This window comes from Carcharhinus amblyrhynchos, unplaced genomic scaffold, assembly GCF_965287045.1.
Source record: "Carcharhinus amblyrhynchos unplaced genomic scaffold, sCarAmb.v2.hapA scaffold_39, whole genome shotgun sequence".
NCBI lineage: Eukaryota > Metazoa > Chordata > Chondrichthyes > Carcharhiniformes > Carcharhinidae > Carcharhinus > Carcharhinus amblyrhynchos.
The window spans coordinates 5,656,110-5,669,213 of NW_027649780.1; the positions used below are offsets into that span (position 1 = coordinate 5,656,110).

Sequence of the window (13,104 nt, forward strand, 5' to 3'; positions counted from 1 at the left end):
CATTCACAATAAATGAGGACCTCACTGAATGTGTCCCAGAGCTAAGTTTTAAGCTTCTGAGAACCCTCTAGTTTCTGTGAGACTAATGCACGGACCAGCGAAAGGCCTCTTCTATGCCATTAGTTATCCTGTTCTTGCTGCTATTGGTGCCCCTGGTAAGTGAAGGATCACAAGTAAGTTATTTATGTTTAAAAAGAACAATAAACTGGATCTCTTCTCTTTCAGGAATGGGATCATTGTGTCTACTATTCTGCAATCACGCGTTTAAGGGACTTCAACCGGGCATCAATATTTGTCTATAGGCGCCTTGTTTGATATTATACCAAGTAATGGTAAATTCTACGACGCATTTGATTGAATCAAGGACTATTCCAAGACAATATTCAAATTACTCTGCTGCACACAAGGATATAAATGCATTTTATTGGGTTGCCTAATTTGGACCAATTGATGCCTTTGCATCTGTTATATTTTCGACTCTGAGTTTCATTAGATGTAGTAAAATTCGCTGGTGTTCTGAATGCTATTTTACAATAATACCGCATAACAGCGAAGTAACATGCATTTCCACGCAGTGATCTTATTACAGCATGGGGGAATTAACTATTAAACTGCATTCTTTGAATTAGATGCAATTAAATATTTTTTAAAAACCTTATAGTGATTACAAGAATTTACAGCGCGCCGTCGGCAACAATTTAATAGTGAAAATACCGTGATTTATTACTGGGCAGCCCTCAATGTTAATGTGTTTATAGGAATCATTTAAGGAAAGGTTTCAAGAGGATACGCCGGTTTCCTCCCACAATCCAAAGGTGTGCAGGTTAGGTGGATTGGCCGTGCTAAATTGTCTCTTATTTTCAGGGGGAGTAGCTAGAGTAAATGCATGACACCATGGGGTTAGTGCCTGTGTGGAATTGTTGTCAGTGCAGACTCGATGGGCCGAATGGCCTCCTTCTGCAGTGTAGGGTTCCCTGAATGGAGAATCAAGATTTTAAATTTGCTATCCATGTTTTTCTTGTGCTGATCGGTTTTGTACATTTGACTTTTATCCTGGATATTTTTGTGGGTGTCCGTGGCCTGGTCAACATTTATTGCTCATTTATAGTTACCAGTGGGAAAGGTAAAGTTGTTCTTATTTCTTCAGCCACTGCAGTATGCAGGCTGGGAACTTGGTCAAGGCCATTTGAAACCGAACGGCACATGTAGATCACATAATTAGATTAAAAGGAACGTCCTAAAGAAAGGCGGCGAGAAACAGCTGTTGAAAGCAGAAGTTCCAGAGATTAGAGCCTCGGCAGCTGAAGGCACAACTGCTGGCAACGGCGGGATGAACACACAACAGGCAGAGTTCTCAGTAAACTGAAAACTTCGCCCCAACTATTCTACGAATGGTATGTTTTGTATGTATAGTGTGCAAGAAACAGTAATTTTCACTGTATCTCAATAGATGGGACAATAATAAATCAAATCAAATCAATTCAAAAGAAATTCCTCTTATCTCGATCTTAAATCGGTAATCCCTTACACGTGAATTAGGAGGGCTAATAGGGGCTATGAAGTGTCTTCAGCAAACAAGGTCAAGGAGAATTCCAAGGCTTTTTTGCGCAATATTAGGATCAAGAGGTTAGCGAGAAAAAGAGTAGTCCCACTCAAAAACAATTGGGGGAAGTTATACATGGAAGTGAGTGAGATCATTAATGAGTACATTGTATTGGTATTCATCGAACAGAAGGACATGATGGATGTTGAGGTCAGGGATAGATGTGTGAATGTTCCAGAGAATGCCAATATATCAAAGGAGGAAATGTTGAGTACCCTAAATTGCATTAATATAGGCAATCCCCCGGCCGAATGGGGTCTACCCCAGATTACTGTGGGTTGCAAGGGAAGAAATAGTTGGAGCCTTAACAGACGTCTTCACATCCTCTTTGGCCACAGGTGAGATTCAAGAGGGCTGAGAATAGTCTTCTGTTCCCCTGTTTAAGAAAGGAAGCAGTAGTAATCCAGGAAACTATAAGTCAGTGACCCTGACGTTAGTGACGGGGAAGCTTTTGCAGAAGATACTGAGGGGCAGGATACGTTTTTAGTTCAGCATTTGATATTGAACGAATGCCAACTGCTGGAGTCTGGGGGTGGCAAAGGGTAAGATCAGGATGGATTCAGTAACTGATTGGATGAGTCAGTAACTGGTGTTTGGATTCTGCTCTGTAACTTTTCACTCCTTTTACCTCTCACAGCCAACTTGTTGGCGATTGTAATCTTATGCCGAGGGCGGTGTGGACTCTCCCGGTGCATCACCTACTACCTGGTGGCGATAGCAGTGAGCGATTTCCTGGTCATCATTTCTGCCGTCATCCTCAATCGGATCGGTCGCATCTACTTTTCTAACAGTGTCCTATCCACCACCCCCGCCTGTAGAGCCATCGCCTTGCTGGCCTTTGTCACTCGGGATGGTTCAGTTTGGCTGACTGTGACTTTGACCATCGACCGTTTCGTGGCCATCTGCTGTCAGAGCCTGAAGACCAGATACTGCACCGAGAAAACAGCATTGCGGGTTGTAGGAATAGTCTGTGCCCTCAGCTGTGTGGGAAACATCCCTTCCTACTTTGTCTACCAGCCCTTGTACATCCTGGATGGGGTGCCCTGGTTCTGCGATATGAAGGTCGCCTTCTACACATCGCCAGCCTGGCTGGCCTATGACTGGCTGGACAAAATCTTAACCCCGCTTCTTCCATTCCTCCTGATCCTGCTACTCAACGCCCTGACTGTGAGACACATCTTAGTGGCCAGTAGAGCCCGCAGGAGACTCCGGGGCACCGAGAACCAGGGAGATCCGGAGATGGAAAACCGCAGGAGGTCCATTGTCCTGCTCTTCGCCATCTCGCTCAGTTTTCTTCTCCTATGGGCTACCTACGTCGGACATTTCCTCTACGCTCGGCTCGCAGGTGCGGGCTACCTCACCACCCTGAGTTTCAATAACGCAGACTATATCTTTCAAGAGGCAGCCAACATGCTCCAGACACTCAGTTCCTGCAACAATGTCTTCATCTATGCGGTGGCCCAGCACAAGTTCAGAAAGGAGCTGAGGAAATTGCTGATCTGTCCATACACCATGCTCACTGGCGGCTTTAAACAGTAGAAAAAATAAGAAATATTTCCTAGGACCGTCAAAGTGGCCCAGTGTGTAGCTGTTGCTGTCTCTATGTTCTACTTTACCTCTTTGTCTGCCTCTTCGTCTCACTTTATCTGTTTGTCTGTCTCTCTTTATCTCTCTCTCACTCCCACTCACACATACACGCACACACACGCACACACACAACCTTGGAAATCCCACGTTCAACATCCCACCCTCCGTGTATTTAGGCACAAAATTTAGCGTTCCGTGTTGTCAGTGCTGAAGGAGTCCTGAACTCAGGCGTGGTCCATAGACTGGATGAAATGCTAAACAACGTTCTGTATTTGCCCCCTCAAATGCAATGTCATAATATTAAAACCAGATTTTGTTCACCCTCATTTAACACCACAAAAATCAGTGTATGTTTATTTCTCTCATTACTTTATTTTGTGTGGGGGCGGGCACGGGATTCTTGCTCAGTGGACTTTGCTGCTGTGTTTCCCACGTTACATCAGCAAAAAACAAAGAAGAATGGAAGTTACAACACAGGAGCAGGCACTTCGGGCTTCCAAACCTGCAGCAAAAGTGAAACTCAGAATTTATTAGTCCAGACTTGTGACACTAATAAACATAGGCTTGAAACTAATGCAGTAACTTCCTTCCATATTCTGGGAATTGGGTGGTTTTCCAGGAAATAATAAATTACCTCGGATCGCCGCCAGATGGAGCTGCCTCACTGCATGTGCGTGTTTCCTGCAGGGGCACGGGAAGGATCACAATGTAATAGTGACACTGGTTTCACTCTGAGGGTGTTTTGGGGGTTCTCGGAAATCTCCCTGCTGGCATCACGTTCTAAATTAAATTATTTTCTTTCCCTTTCTGGAATTCTGATTGGATTTAGGCCATTGATTTTCAAGTTAGATCCTTTTCTCTCTGTCACTGTCTATCTCTGTTTCTCTTGTCATCTGTTCGTTTGTCTCTCTTTGTGTCTCCCTCTGTATTATCCCTACATAACTGCAACTGTTCCCTTCAGGGTACCATCATCTATTTCCTTCCCGCCTCTCCCTCACTTATCTCAATGTCTGCCCCCGCTATTTATCACCCTGTCACTGCCTCATTTCTGTCATTCCCTTTTCTCTTGCTTATCTCTCCGCCTCTCCATCTGTTCCTCTCTACTCATCTCTCTCCTTCGATCATTGTATCGGCCTTTGATACGCTCACTGCCTTTCTATTCGTTTATCTTCATTTGTTAGCTTGGATGTTTCGGGTTGCTGCATTTGTTTCTCTCAGGGGATCTGCACCTAAATCCGCTGTTGTACAATCCGTATATTGTTTTATTTAAAGTCACAACCCGACGAAGTCTACCGTTCAGAATGAAGCGTTCAGTGTGAACAAGTCACGCACATGACGATGAGATTAATATTCTTGAGAAGCCGTCACAAAGCTACATAAAAATAAATAAAATTCAACATGAGTGATTGAAACCGATCAAATAAAACTTCCACCATCTGAAGCCTCTGGGTCTGTACTCGATTCTGTTTAGAGGGATGTGGGGGGTCTCTTTGAAATTTACAAAATAGCGAAAGGTCTGGTTGGAGTGGGCGTGGGGAAGATGTTTCCATTAGTAGGGGAGACAGGGATCCGAGCGCAGCGCCTCAGAGTAAAGGGACGTCCATTAGAATCGAGATATAGAGGAATTTCTTCAGGGCGATGGTGGTGAATCTATGGAATTCCTTTCCACAGAAAACTGTGGAGGACAGATCATTGGGTGTATTTAAGACAGGTAGTTAGGCTCCTGCTTAGGGAAGGGACCAAAGATTATGGGATCGAGCTACGAAATTGGGATAGAGAAACCCCATAGGAGCGACATTGAGGCACTCACATTGCTGCCTCACAGCGCCAGGGACCCGGGTTCGATTTCAGCCTCCGATTACTGTCTGTGTGGAGTCTGCACGTTCTCCCCGTGTCTGTGTGGGTTTCCTCCGGATGTTCCTGTTTCCTCCCACAGTCCAAAGATACGCGGGTAAGATTGATAGTCCATGACAAATTGACCCTTGTGTTAGGGAGTTAGCATGGTAAATATGTGGCGTTACAGGAATAGGCTTGGGTGGGATTGAATCATAGAATACAATCCCTACAGTACAGGAGGAGGCCATTTGGCCCATCGAGCCTGCAAGGACAACAATCCCACCCGGGTCCTGTGCTGTCCCCGCAACCCCACACTTTTACCTTCTAATCCCCCTCACATTAAGGAGCAATTTACCGTGGCTAATCAACCTAATCAACATCCTTGGAGTGTTCGGTTCAGGATTGTGGCCGGTTCAGACTAGATGGGCCGAATGGCCTCCTTGTGCACTGTAGGGATTCTCTGATTCTGCGGGATTTTAAACATATCGGCCATGATTGAATGGTGGAATAGGCACGAATGGGCCAAATGGCTTAATTCTGCTCCTATCTCTTATGGCCTTGTCAGTGAAGCTGATTCTTCCCTCTCACCACACACTGTACCCACTCAGTCACTGAGTCTCAGATATGTAATAGTGAAGGTCAAAGAGCTTCAGCCTATCACTGAAACTCATTGAAATCTTATCTCAATCTATGACGGGTAGATTGCAAATTGTTGATTGGACGGGAAGTTTGAGATCAGAAAGTGACTATAAAAACAGATCCTGTTCCGGCAGTGCTTGGAGTTTTAAAGGTAGTCACAGCCCCGGGCTCTGCAGCCGCCATGGAGTTCCTCACTGTCTGCATTGTGTTCGGGCTGTTTCTTATCAGTAAGGATGACTCCAATCTGGTTAAATGTTATCGCGATCTGAACCTTTAGCTCTGCTTCTCCCCAGTGGTGGTTCTTGACCCTGCTGTGTATTTCCACCATCATTTGTTTTTATTTCATAACTCCAGTTATGTCTCGGTGAATATAAAGTGTTAATATTATTTCAGCAGCACGTCCAACACTTAGATTTTTTTTCTTCTTTTTGAACACATGTTACAGATCCGAGTGATGGAGATTCTGTTTCTCAGCCGCAGTCTTCAGAGGGGAGAGAAGGTGAAACGGTGACTATCCGATGTACCTACAGCACTACAGCAAGCGACTATTTCTTGTGTTGGTACAGAAAGCAGCCACAGAAGGATTTGCAGTTCATTATATGGAAAAGATCCGGGGGTGCACAAGAGAGAGGGGAGGGTTTTGGATCCCGTTTCTCTGCTGAACTCCAGACCTCGGCTAAATTAACGACTTTAACCATCTCGAACCTGCAGCTGACTGACGCTGGCCGCTATTACTGCGCTTTCAGTCTCACAGTGATAGAAAACAGTCTCACCCCCGTACAAAAACTGCTTTGCAGCTATCATTGGGTGCTCCAGTCTGTTGAGGTTTGTGTGGAGAATCGCAGAAAGTAACAGTCAGATTGAGCAGCGGCGCTGTCAGCCTCTCAGACACACACCCAGAGGAAACCACATTAACCTCGAATCAAACTGTCACCCAATTCAATCCAGGATCGGCTGAGACAACACACAGCAGAATCCCAACAGACTGAAAGGTTAATCAGCGAAAGAGAGAAAGAGGGAGAGAGAGAGCAGCTACCAGTTAAAGAGTTTGTGTTTCGTTTCCAATTGTTATTTGTTTCAATCCAGGCTTGCCTGGGAAGATCAGTTTCACCAAATAAAGGTTCCTCAGACTTAAAAATGTTTCAAAGCTGCCTGACAGCAGCTCATGGATTCCGGAGCTGCGAGATTTAACCCGGGAATGGGACGATAGAAAAGGGGGAGGGACGGTAGGGGATATCTCCGGCTGACACAGGGAGTGATGAAGATAAGGTTGAGGGAGCGAACACAAGATAGAACAGGTGGGGAGAAATGTATGTCTAAAGACAGTTCAATCTGAGAACCGAGAAATAAGCAGCGATCAAAATAATGCAGCAGGTCAAAGAATGTGACTGTAAGGTAGGGTCTGAGCAAGATACAAGTGTAAACTGGTGATAACTTGAAAGGTACGTTTTCCTATCCCTGTGCATACTTCCTGTTAAAAACCTGAGCAATCTTCCTATGCAGGTGAGCGTGGCCCGGTCTGTGCATCAGCTCAATGGCTTCCTGTATTCAATGCTGCAACATCTGAGACGTTTAGCCATGGAACTGTTTTAGGAATCCTTCAGTGGATCAGCCCTGTCACTATCTGGACCCTCTGCTTAGTATCTAAGAAATTTCAAAGGCTGAATGAGACCTCAGCAGAGCATCGGCTCAGTGCTCGCTAACTCTCCATGTTTAAACGTTTGATCAACTGTGCTATGCAGGCAAGTATATTCTTACTCCCGAAGTTGTACACTTCCTATATCACCCAGTGCACCTATACACTTTGAGAGAGATATAAAAGACATTGACATAGGCAAGAGTGAGTTTAAGCGGAATGATACAGAGACAATCCAACTAAGGGACAAAGATGAACGTGGCCTGAGAGCAGTGAATGATACAGAGACACACCAAGGAAGGACATTGCTACAAGTGAGTATTTATAAATACTCATCAGAGGAGGCTGTGGTGCAGTGTTATTTTAAATGGGCGAATCCCTCTTTTGAAACAGTGATACCTAGTTATAGATTCACGCAGAAGAGGAACTATCCTCTTCACATCCACCTTGTCAAGACCCCTTTGTATTTTATCATATCAATCAAGTAGCCTACTCTTATTCTGAATCCAGTGGATATAAACCTTGTCTCTCTAACCTATCCTCATGAAATATTCCGGCCTTAAAAACAAAGCCTGAATGCCAGAAATTTATACGGACACACAGAATGAAAAACTGAAACCTAATGAAACTCAAGGATACACACACACAAGCTGAAAACTACTCACTGTTACCAAGGAACCCGATATATAGGGAATCTGGGGATTCCCAAGAGAATGAGGCGAACAAAAATAGGAAATGACATCAAATAAAGAGGCAACAATGAATAGACAAGGCAACAGGGGGGAAAAGAAAGCAGTTAATGGCAAAACAAGAAAAGTTATGAAATTGTAAAATTTAAATAGCTGAATGACAAGGAATATTACACAATGTACTTGCACAGATGAGCGAGCTTCCTCTTGATGCATAAACTAAGTGTCTGCCTGTACTCAATGATGAAACAAATCCGAGCAGTTTCTCATGTACTGTTGACTTATCTCATGCCTCCATCTATGTCATGGCATGCCATTCCTCATTTATTACAGCACTGTTTCACAGTCTACGGCAATCGATCAGAAAACCCTGTTCATCGACCCACTATTCATATCCATCTGTGATAAACACTCACCAACATAGGATGGAACAATTACCTGACACGGTTGCATAGACATCTCCAGCGTAGACTCCAGTCGCTTTTGAGCTCCCAAGCAGCAGCTGTATCTGTCTTGCTTTCTAACACCGCCTGTTCAAGGAAAGTAAAGGGAGAAAAGCTGTAATGATAATTGCGGAGATCAGTTGCTTAGTGTCCAAAACTTAACAGTGGCTATCCTTTGAAAATCACATTAGAAAAATAAACTAATGGCCAAAGAAGGAGGAAGTGGAATATTGAACAAAAGGAATCCCGGATAAATAAAACCATTTAATTCTGTTTTCCTGTCTACGTTCCCCGCGACTGCAGCTTCAATCAGTGGATTACTGCATATCTCTGGGACACAAAATTCAACCCGGTTGAAGCCTCCCAGTACAACGAACACAAGCTCAGCAAAACATACATAGATTATATCCCTCTCACTGAACTATCGAGCAGCATTTACACAATACCTGAGTGAATCACAGTCAATATTCACACCAAGTTTCCAAAACTTTTCAGTGTTAAATTCTTCCATTTGCGTGAAACGCTGAGTGCTGTGAATCTGGAAATGAGCATCTGTTTTACCCAGAGACTTGTTTCCCACGGTTAGCCCTCAGGTTTGCAATTCAATTTATGTTGGGTATTGAAGCGAATTTCAAAATGAAGAGAAAAGAAGGTAAATATTAAATCTTGGAACAGATCCTGAGGGAAATGGATCACAATATTTGGAAGGAGTTGCAGCTGGGAATGGTGTTATTGATGACTGAGTGGAAAATATTGGATCCTTGGGCTTCTGGTTGTCAGTTCCCTTCCGTCCCATTGAATTCCTCCCTGCGACAAGACACATGGATTCATTTCACCTGCACATTCACAGGAGAAAGGGAATGACCAACACACTACAGCAATGTTGCGGGATCAACATAACCAAAGAGACTGGTATGAAATTGTACACTGTGCTGTCATGCTGCAGTTCTGGAATAAAACTTTGCAGAAATAGAATTGTGGTCATTGACCTCCTTGTTTAGAATATCTGCACCAGCGCCTGTCTCAGTCTCTGTGGCGCAATGGGTCAGCGCGTTCGGCTATTAACCGAAAGGTTGGTGGTTCGAGCCCACCCAGGGGCGAAGTTTGCACTATTTTCTCACCATCACCATTCATAAGCGAACCGTTGCGGGTTGGCAATGGGTTCCATGGGCATCAATTAAAAACAGCTCTCAAGTGTTACCGGCTGTACTGTTATCTGTTGTCACCAACATTATTTCATGACTATTGGCTGCCGACATCTTACATACAACATTGTATACATGCTTCCATTATACCATTAAACTTAACAATTAAAATCCAGACATGAATTTGTGACCGAGCATTTGTTCCAATTCCATATCGCTGCTTCCATTCATTATTCTATCGATCATAAATCTGCCTAACCCAAACTGAAATGTCTTCAATGATGGAGCATCTACAACCCTCTGGCGCACAGAATTTCAAAGATTCACTACCCTTTGAGTGAAGCAATTTCTCCTCATCGCTGTCCTGAATTATCAGCGCCTTATCCTGAGATTGTGCCCCGTGTTTTATATTCCCGGATCAGGGAAAATAATGTCTCAGCCTCCACCCTATCAAACTCATAGAATCATAGAATCCCTGCAGGTTTTCAATGCTAACTATTCCTTCTCGTTAAAACTGTTGAGAATTTCCAGAATTTTCTGTTTTTGATTCAGATTCCAGCATCCTCAGATTTTGCTTTTATTCTGCTTAAAATGCGGGGATCCAAACTGTACACAATATTCCAAATGTGGTCTCAACAAAACCCTGAATAACTGTAGCAATACTTCAAACACTTCAAAACTTAACTCCGTGCTCAAGACTGGAAGGAGAGTTTGACAGTGGATAATTCGCAGTGTGTACATTCCTGTCATCAGTAACTGGATCAGGAAGATGAGATATCTCTGTCTCTTTGTACTGTCATCTCTAAACTTCATCTCCTCTCAATGCCGTGCGTCATATATTCGCTTTCCCTGCTTTCCAGGTAAAGCTCGGGTTCGCCAACTGTCTATGCTTCTATCAAGCAGCTAATTGGCTCTGGGAGCTGGATGAGAGGCAGCGACAGAAACAGGAAGAGAAGCGATATGATAGCATTTGGTAAATGATTGTGCCAGTTGCTCTCCGTGATGAATGCCTGCCGTGTGTCACCTTGTAAGTTTCACAGAAGCCACAGTAATGAGGTTGGTGGGATTTAGGAATTGAAGGTGTCACACGAGCAGCTTGCGGGACTATTTCACCTCACTGTCGATTTCATGTTCCAGCGAACAGGAAACGCTGTTTGTATTGGCTGATACAGTCCCTTGTGTTCCATCTAAATATGACAGATGAAAGGAGAAGCTTGTTTGTGGTGAAACGAAAGTCTGAAGTAAAAAAAAAATGGAAGGCAGATGGTTCATGGATAAATTAGTTCTTTTTTGACAGCTTGTACCATCTTCCCTGATGGTCTAGTGGTTAGGATTCGGCGCTTCCATTACCGTGGCCCCGGTTCGATTCCTGGTCAGGTAATGTAGACTTATTGCTGTGTAACGACACTGCGTTACTTCCTGGTCACCACGGGTCTTGTCCGAATCAGTATCACTGAGATTTCCTCTTTTGCGTCTGAATTGGAAATACCAACTGTAAAGAACAGGAAAGAACAGAGCGATAGGGTCCAAAGCACTGATGATAGAAATGGTGATGCGGGTTAGGATATGGTTTTTTAATGGGGTAAATTTTATTTTTTCTACTGACATAAATATTTCGCAGATCTATGTTCAAATCTCGGGCTCAATGACAAGAAATGCTATAATTGAATTAAACAGTAAACTCTCCGACCTCCAGTGAAGTGGAAGCAGTTTTTCACTCAGAAACTGGTGACTGCATTTAGCCTGTTTTCATATCATCTGTTCCACTGCTGAGGCCATACCAATTCTTCCGCTTGAAATCATTAATTCTATTAATCGTTTATCAGCTCCTAATCGTGACTGGAACAATCCTTTTGTATTCCTTATGTTAATAATTCTCAGTCTGTAAGTGAATTTAAATGAGAGGTGTTTAGTTACGGTTAGTTATTGGGATTTGCCCCAGCTGGCAGGTTTTAGTTTACACTATTGAATGATACTTCCCTTGTATTTTCAACGTTAGTGCCAAGTGACCCCCAAATAAAGAGCAGCCAATTCTTCCCTCGTATAGCGAATCTAAGAATCAGCAGGAATCTGCCTTCCATGTCAGCGGTTTTGAAAGGTGTTTATGTGGGTTGTTCTCGGGGTTTGTGTTCACGGGAATACATTCACGTGTCAACGTCAGACCCGCTGTTATAAACGGCACCCAGCAGGCAGCAGCTGTGACCCAGAAACCTGCGGCAGTTTTTGTACGAGGATTTCACTCATTTTCATCACTGTGAGACTCTGTGCACAGTAATAGACCGCGGTGTCAGACAGCAGCAGCTCCGAGATGGTCAATCGGTACAACTTTTCTGACTTCTCGATTGTATCAGAAAACCGGGTCTGAGCGAAATCCGCCTTCAGTTCATCACCGCCGCCCTTATGCCTCCGGACTGCAAACTCGGGCTGTCTGCCTGGGTATTGACGGTACCAGAATAAATAATTTGCATCGTCGGTATAGGTGCAGCTTAAAGTGACACTTTCTCCCTCTGTCCGTGTGAGTGAGGATTCCTGCTGAGGAACAGAATCTCCATTGCTCAGATCTGGAAAACACGGTAAAAGAAATAAAAAACATTCAGCTGAACTGAGGGTGACAACTCAAAGACGATGTAACATAAAAAAGGCATTAAATAACATCAAATTCGCCCCAACTGATCTACGTTCCGTTCAGAATCCCCAGAAGATTCCGCTATCTCAATGCCCCTGTCCCTTTCTCCCTCAGCGGCTAATCTTTCCCCATCCCAACTGTGTCTTTACTCCTCTCTTCAAGTGTTCATTGTGTTCATGTCAGTCACTTTCTACAGAACTCCCTCGAAAGGAGATTCGTTATAATTTCCAGTTGATCTTTTCGTTTCACTCAGATTTATGGGACATCGATTTGGAATTCTCCCCGAGTGGAATCACCCTTTCCCCGTCTACCGTACTGAACCTCTTCATCATTATAAATACATCAATCAGGTTACTCTTTAATCTTCTGCCAGAAGATAAATTAACCATAATGTTTAGATTTCATTCTGATGGATGCCATCTCCCAATTCTGGTATCAGGCTTGCTGTGAGTTTTGCCAAACGATATTCCTGTAAGGAAAAGCCAAGAGCAAAGACTCAAGTGCTCTAAGGCAGGCCCGATGTCTGATTAACTGGAGCGCCCTGCTTTTCAAATTTATTCCTCTACTTCTCCTTTTTAAACTCCTTTTTACAACCCTTTTTAAAGAGTTAAACTTACCGACAATGAATGTCACCCAGATCACAGTGAGGACCGAGCGCCGCATTGCTGCTGTTTCTGGATTCCAGGGACTCTTGTGTCTCCGAAAGCTCAGAATAGCGAACAAGATAAGGCTGAGACCATTGGCTGAGGCTGGTCTGATGTCACTTCCTACAGGACGTATGGCAGGAAGAGCTGAAATCACTGGATCTGATTGGTCTGACGTCATTGACTTCAACACAATTGTTGATTCGAGAGAACTGAGACATTGACCATACACTCTGTTGTTCAGAGCGAGGCGAGT

General features: G+C 43.9%; 1 protein-coding gene and 1 non-coding gene across 2 annotated transcripts in view; both read left to right on the forward strand.

Moving 5' to 3' along the window:
- Window positions 1-13,104, forward strand: part of LOC145363699 (uncharacterized) — a 375,177-nt gene that overhangs the window by 58,141 nt on the left and 303,932 nt on the right. The window lies entirely within an intron of this gene.
- On the forward strand, window positions 9,460-9,533 carry trnan-auu (transfer RNA asparagine (anticodon AUU)). The gene has a single exon. It is a non-coding gene; the product is annotated as a tRNA-Asn (tRNA).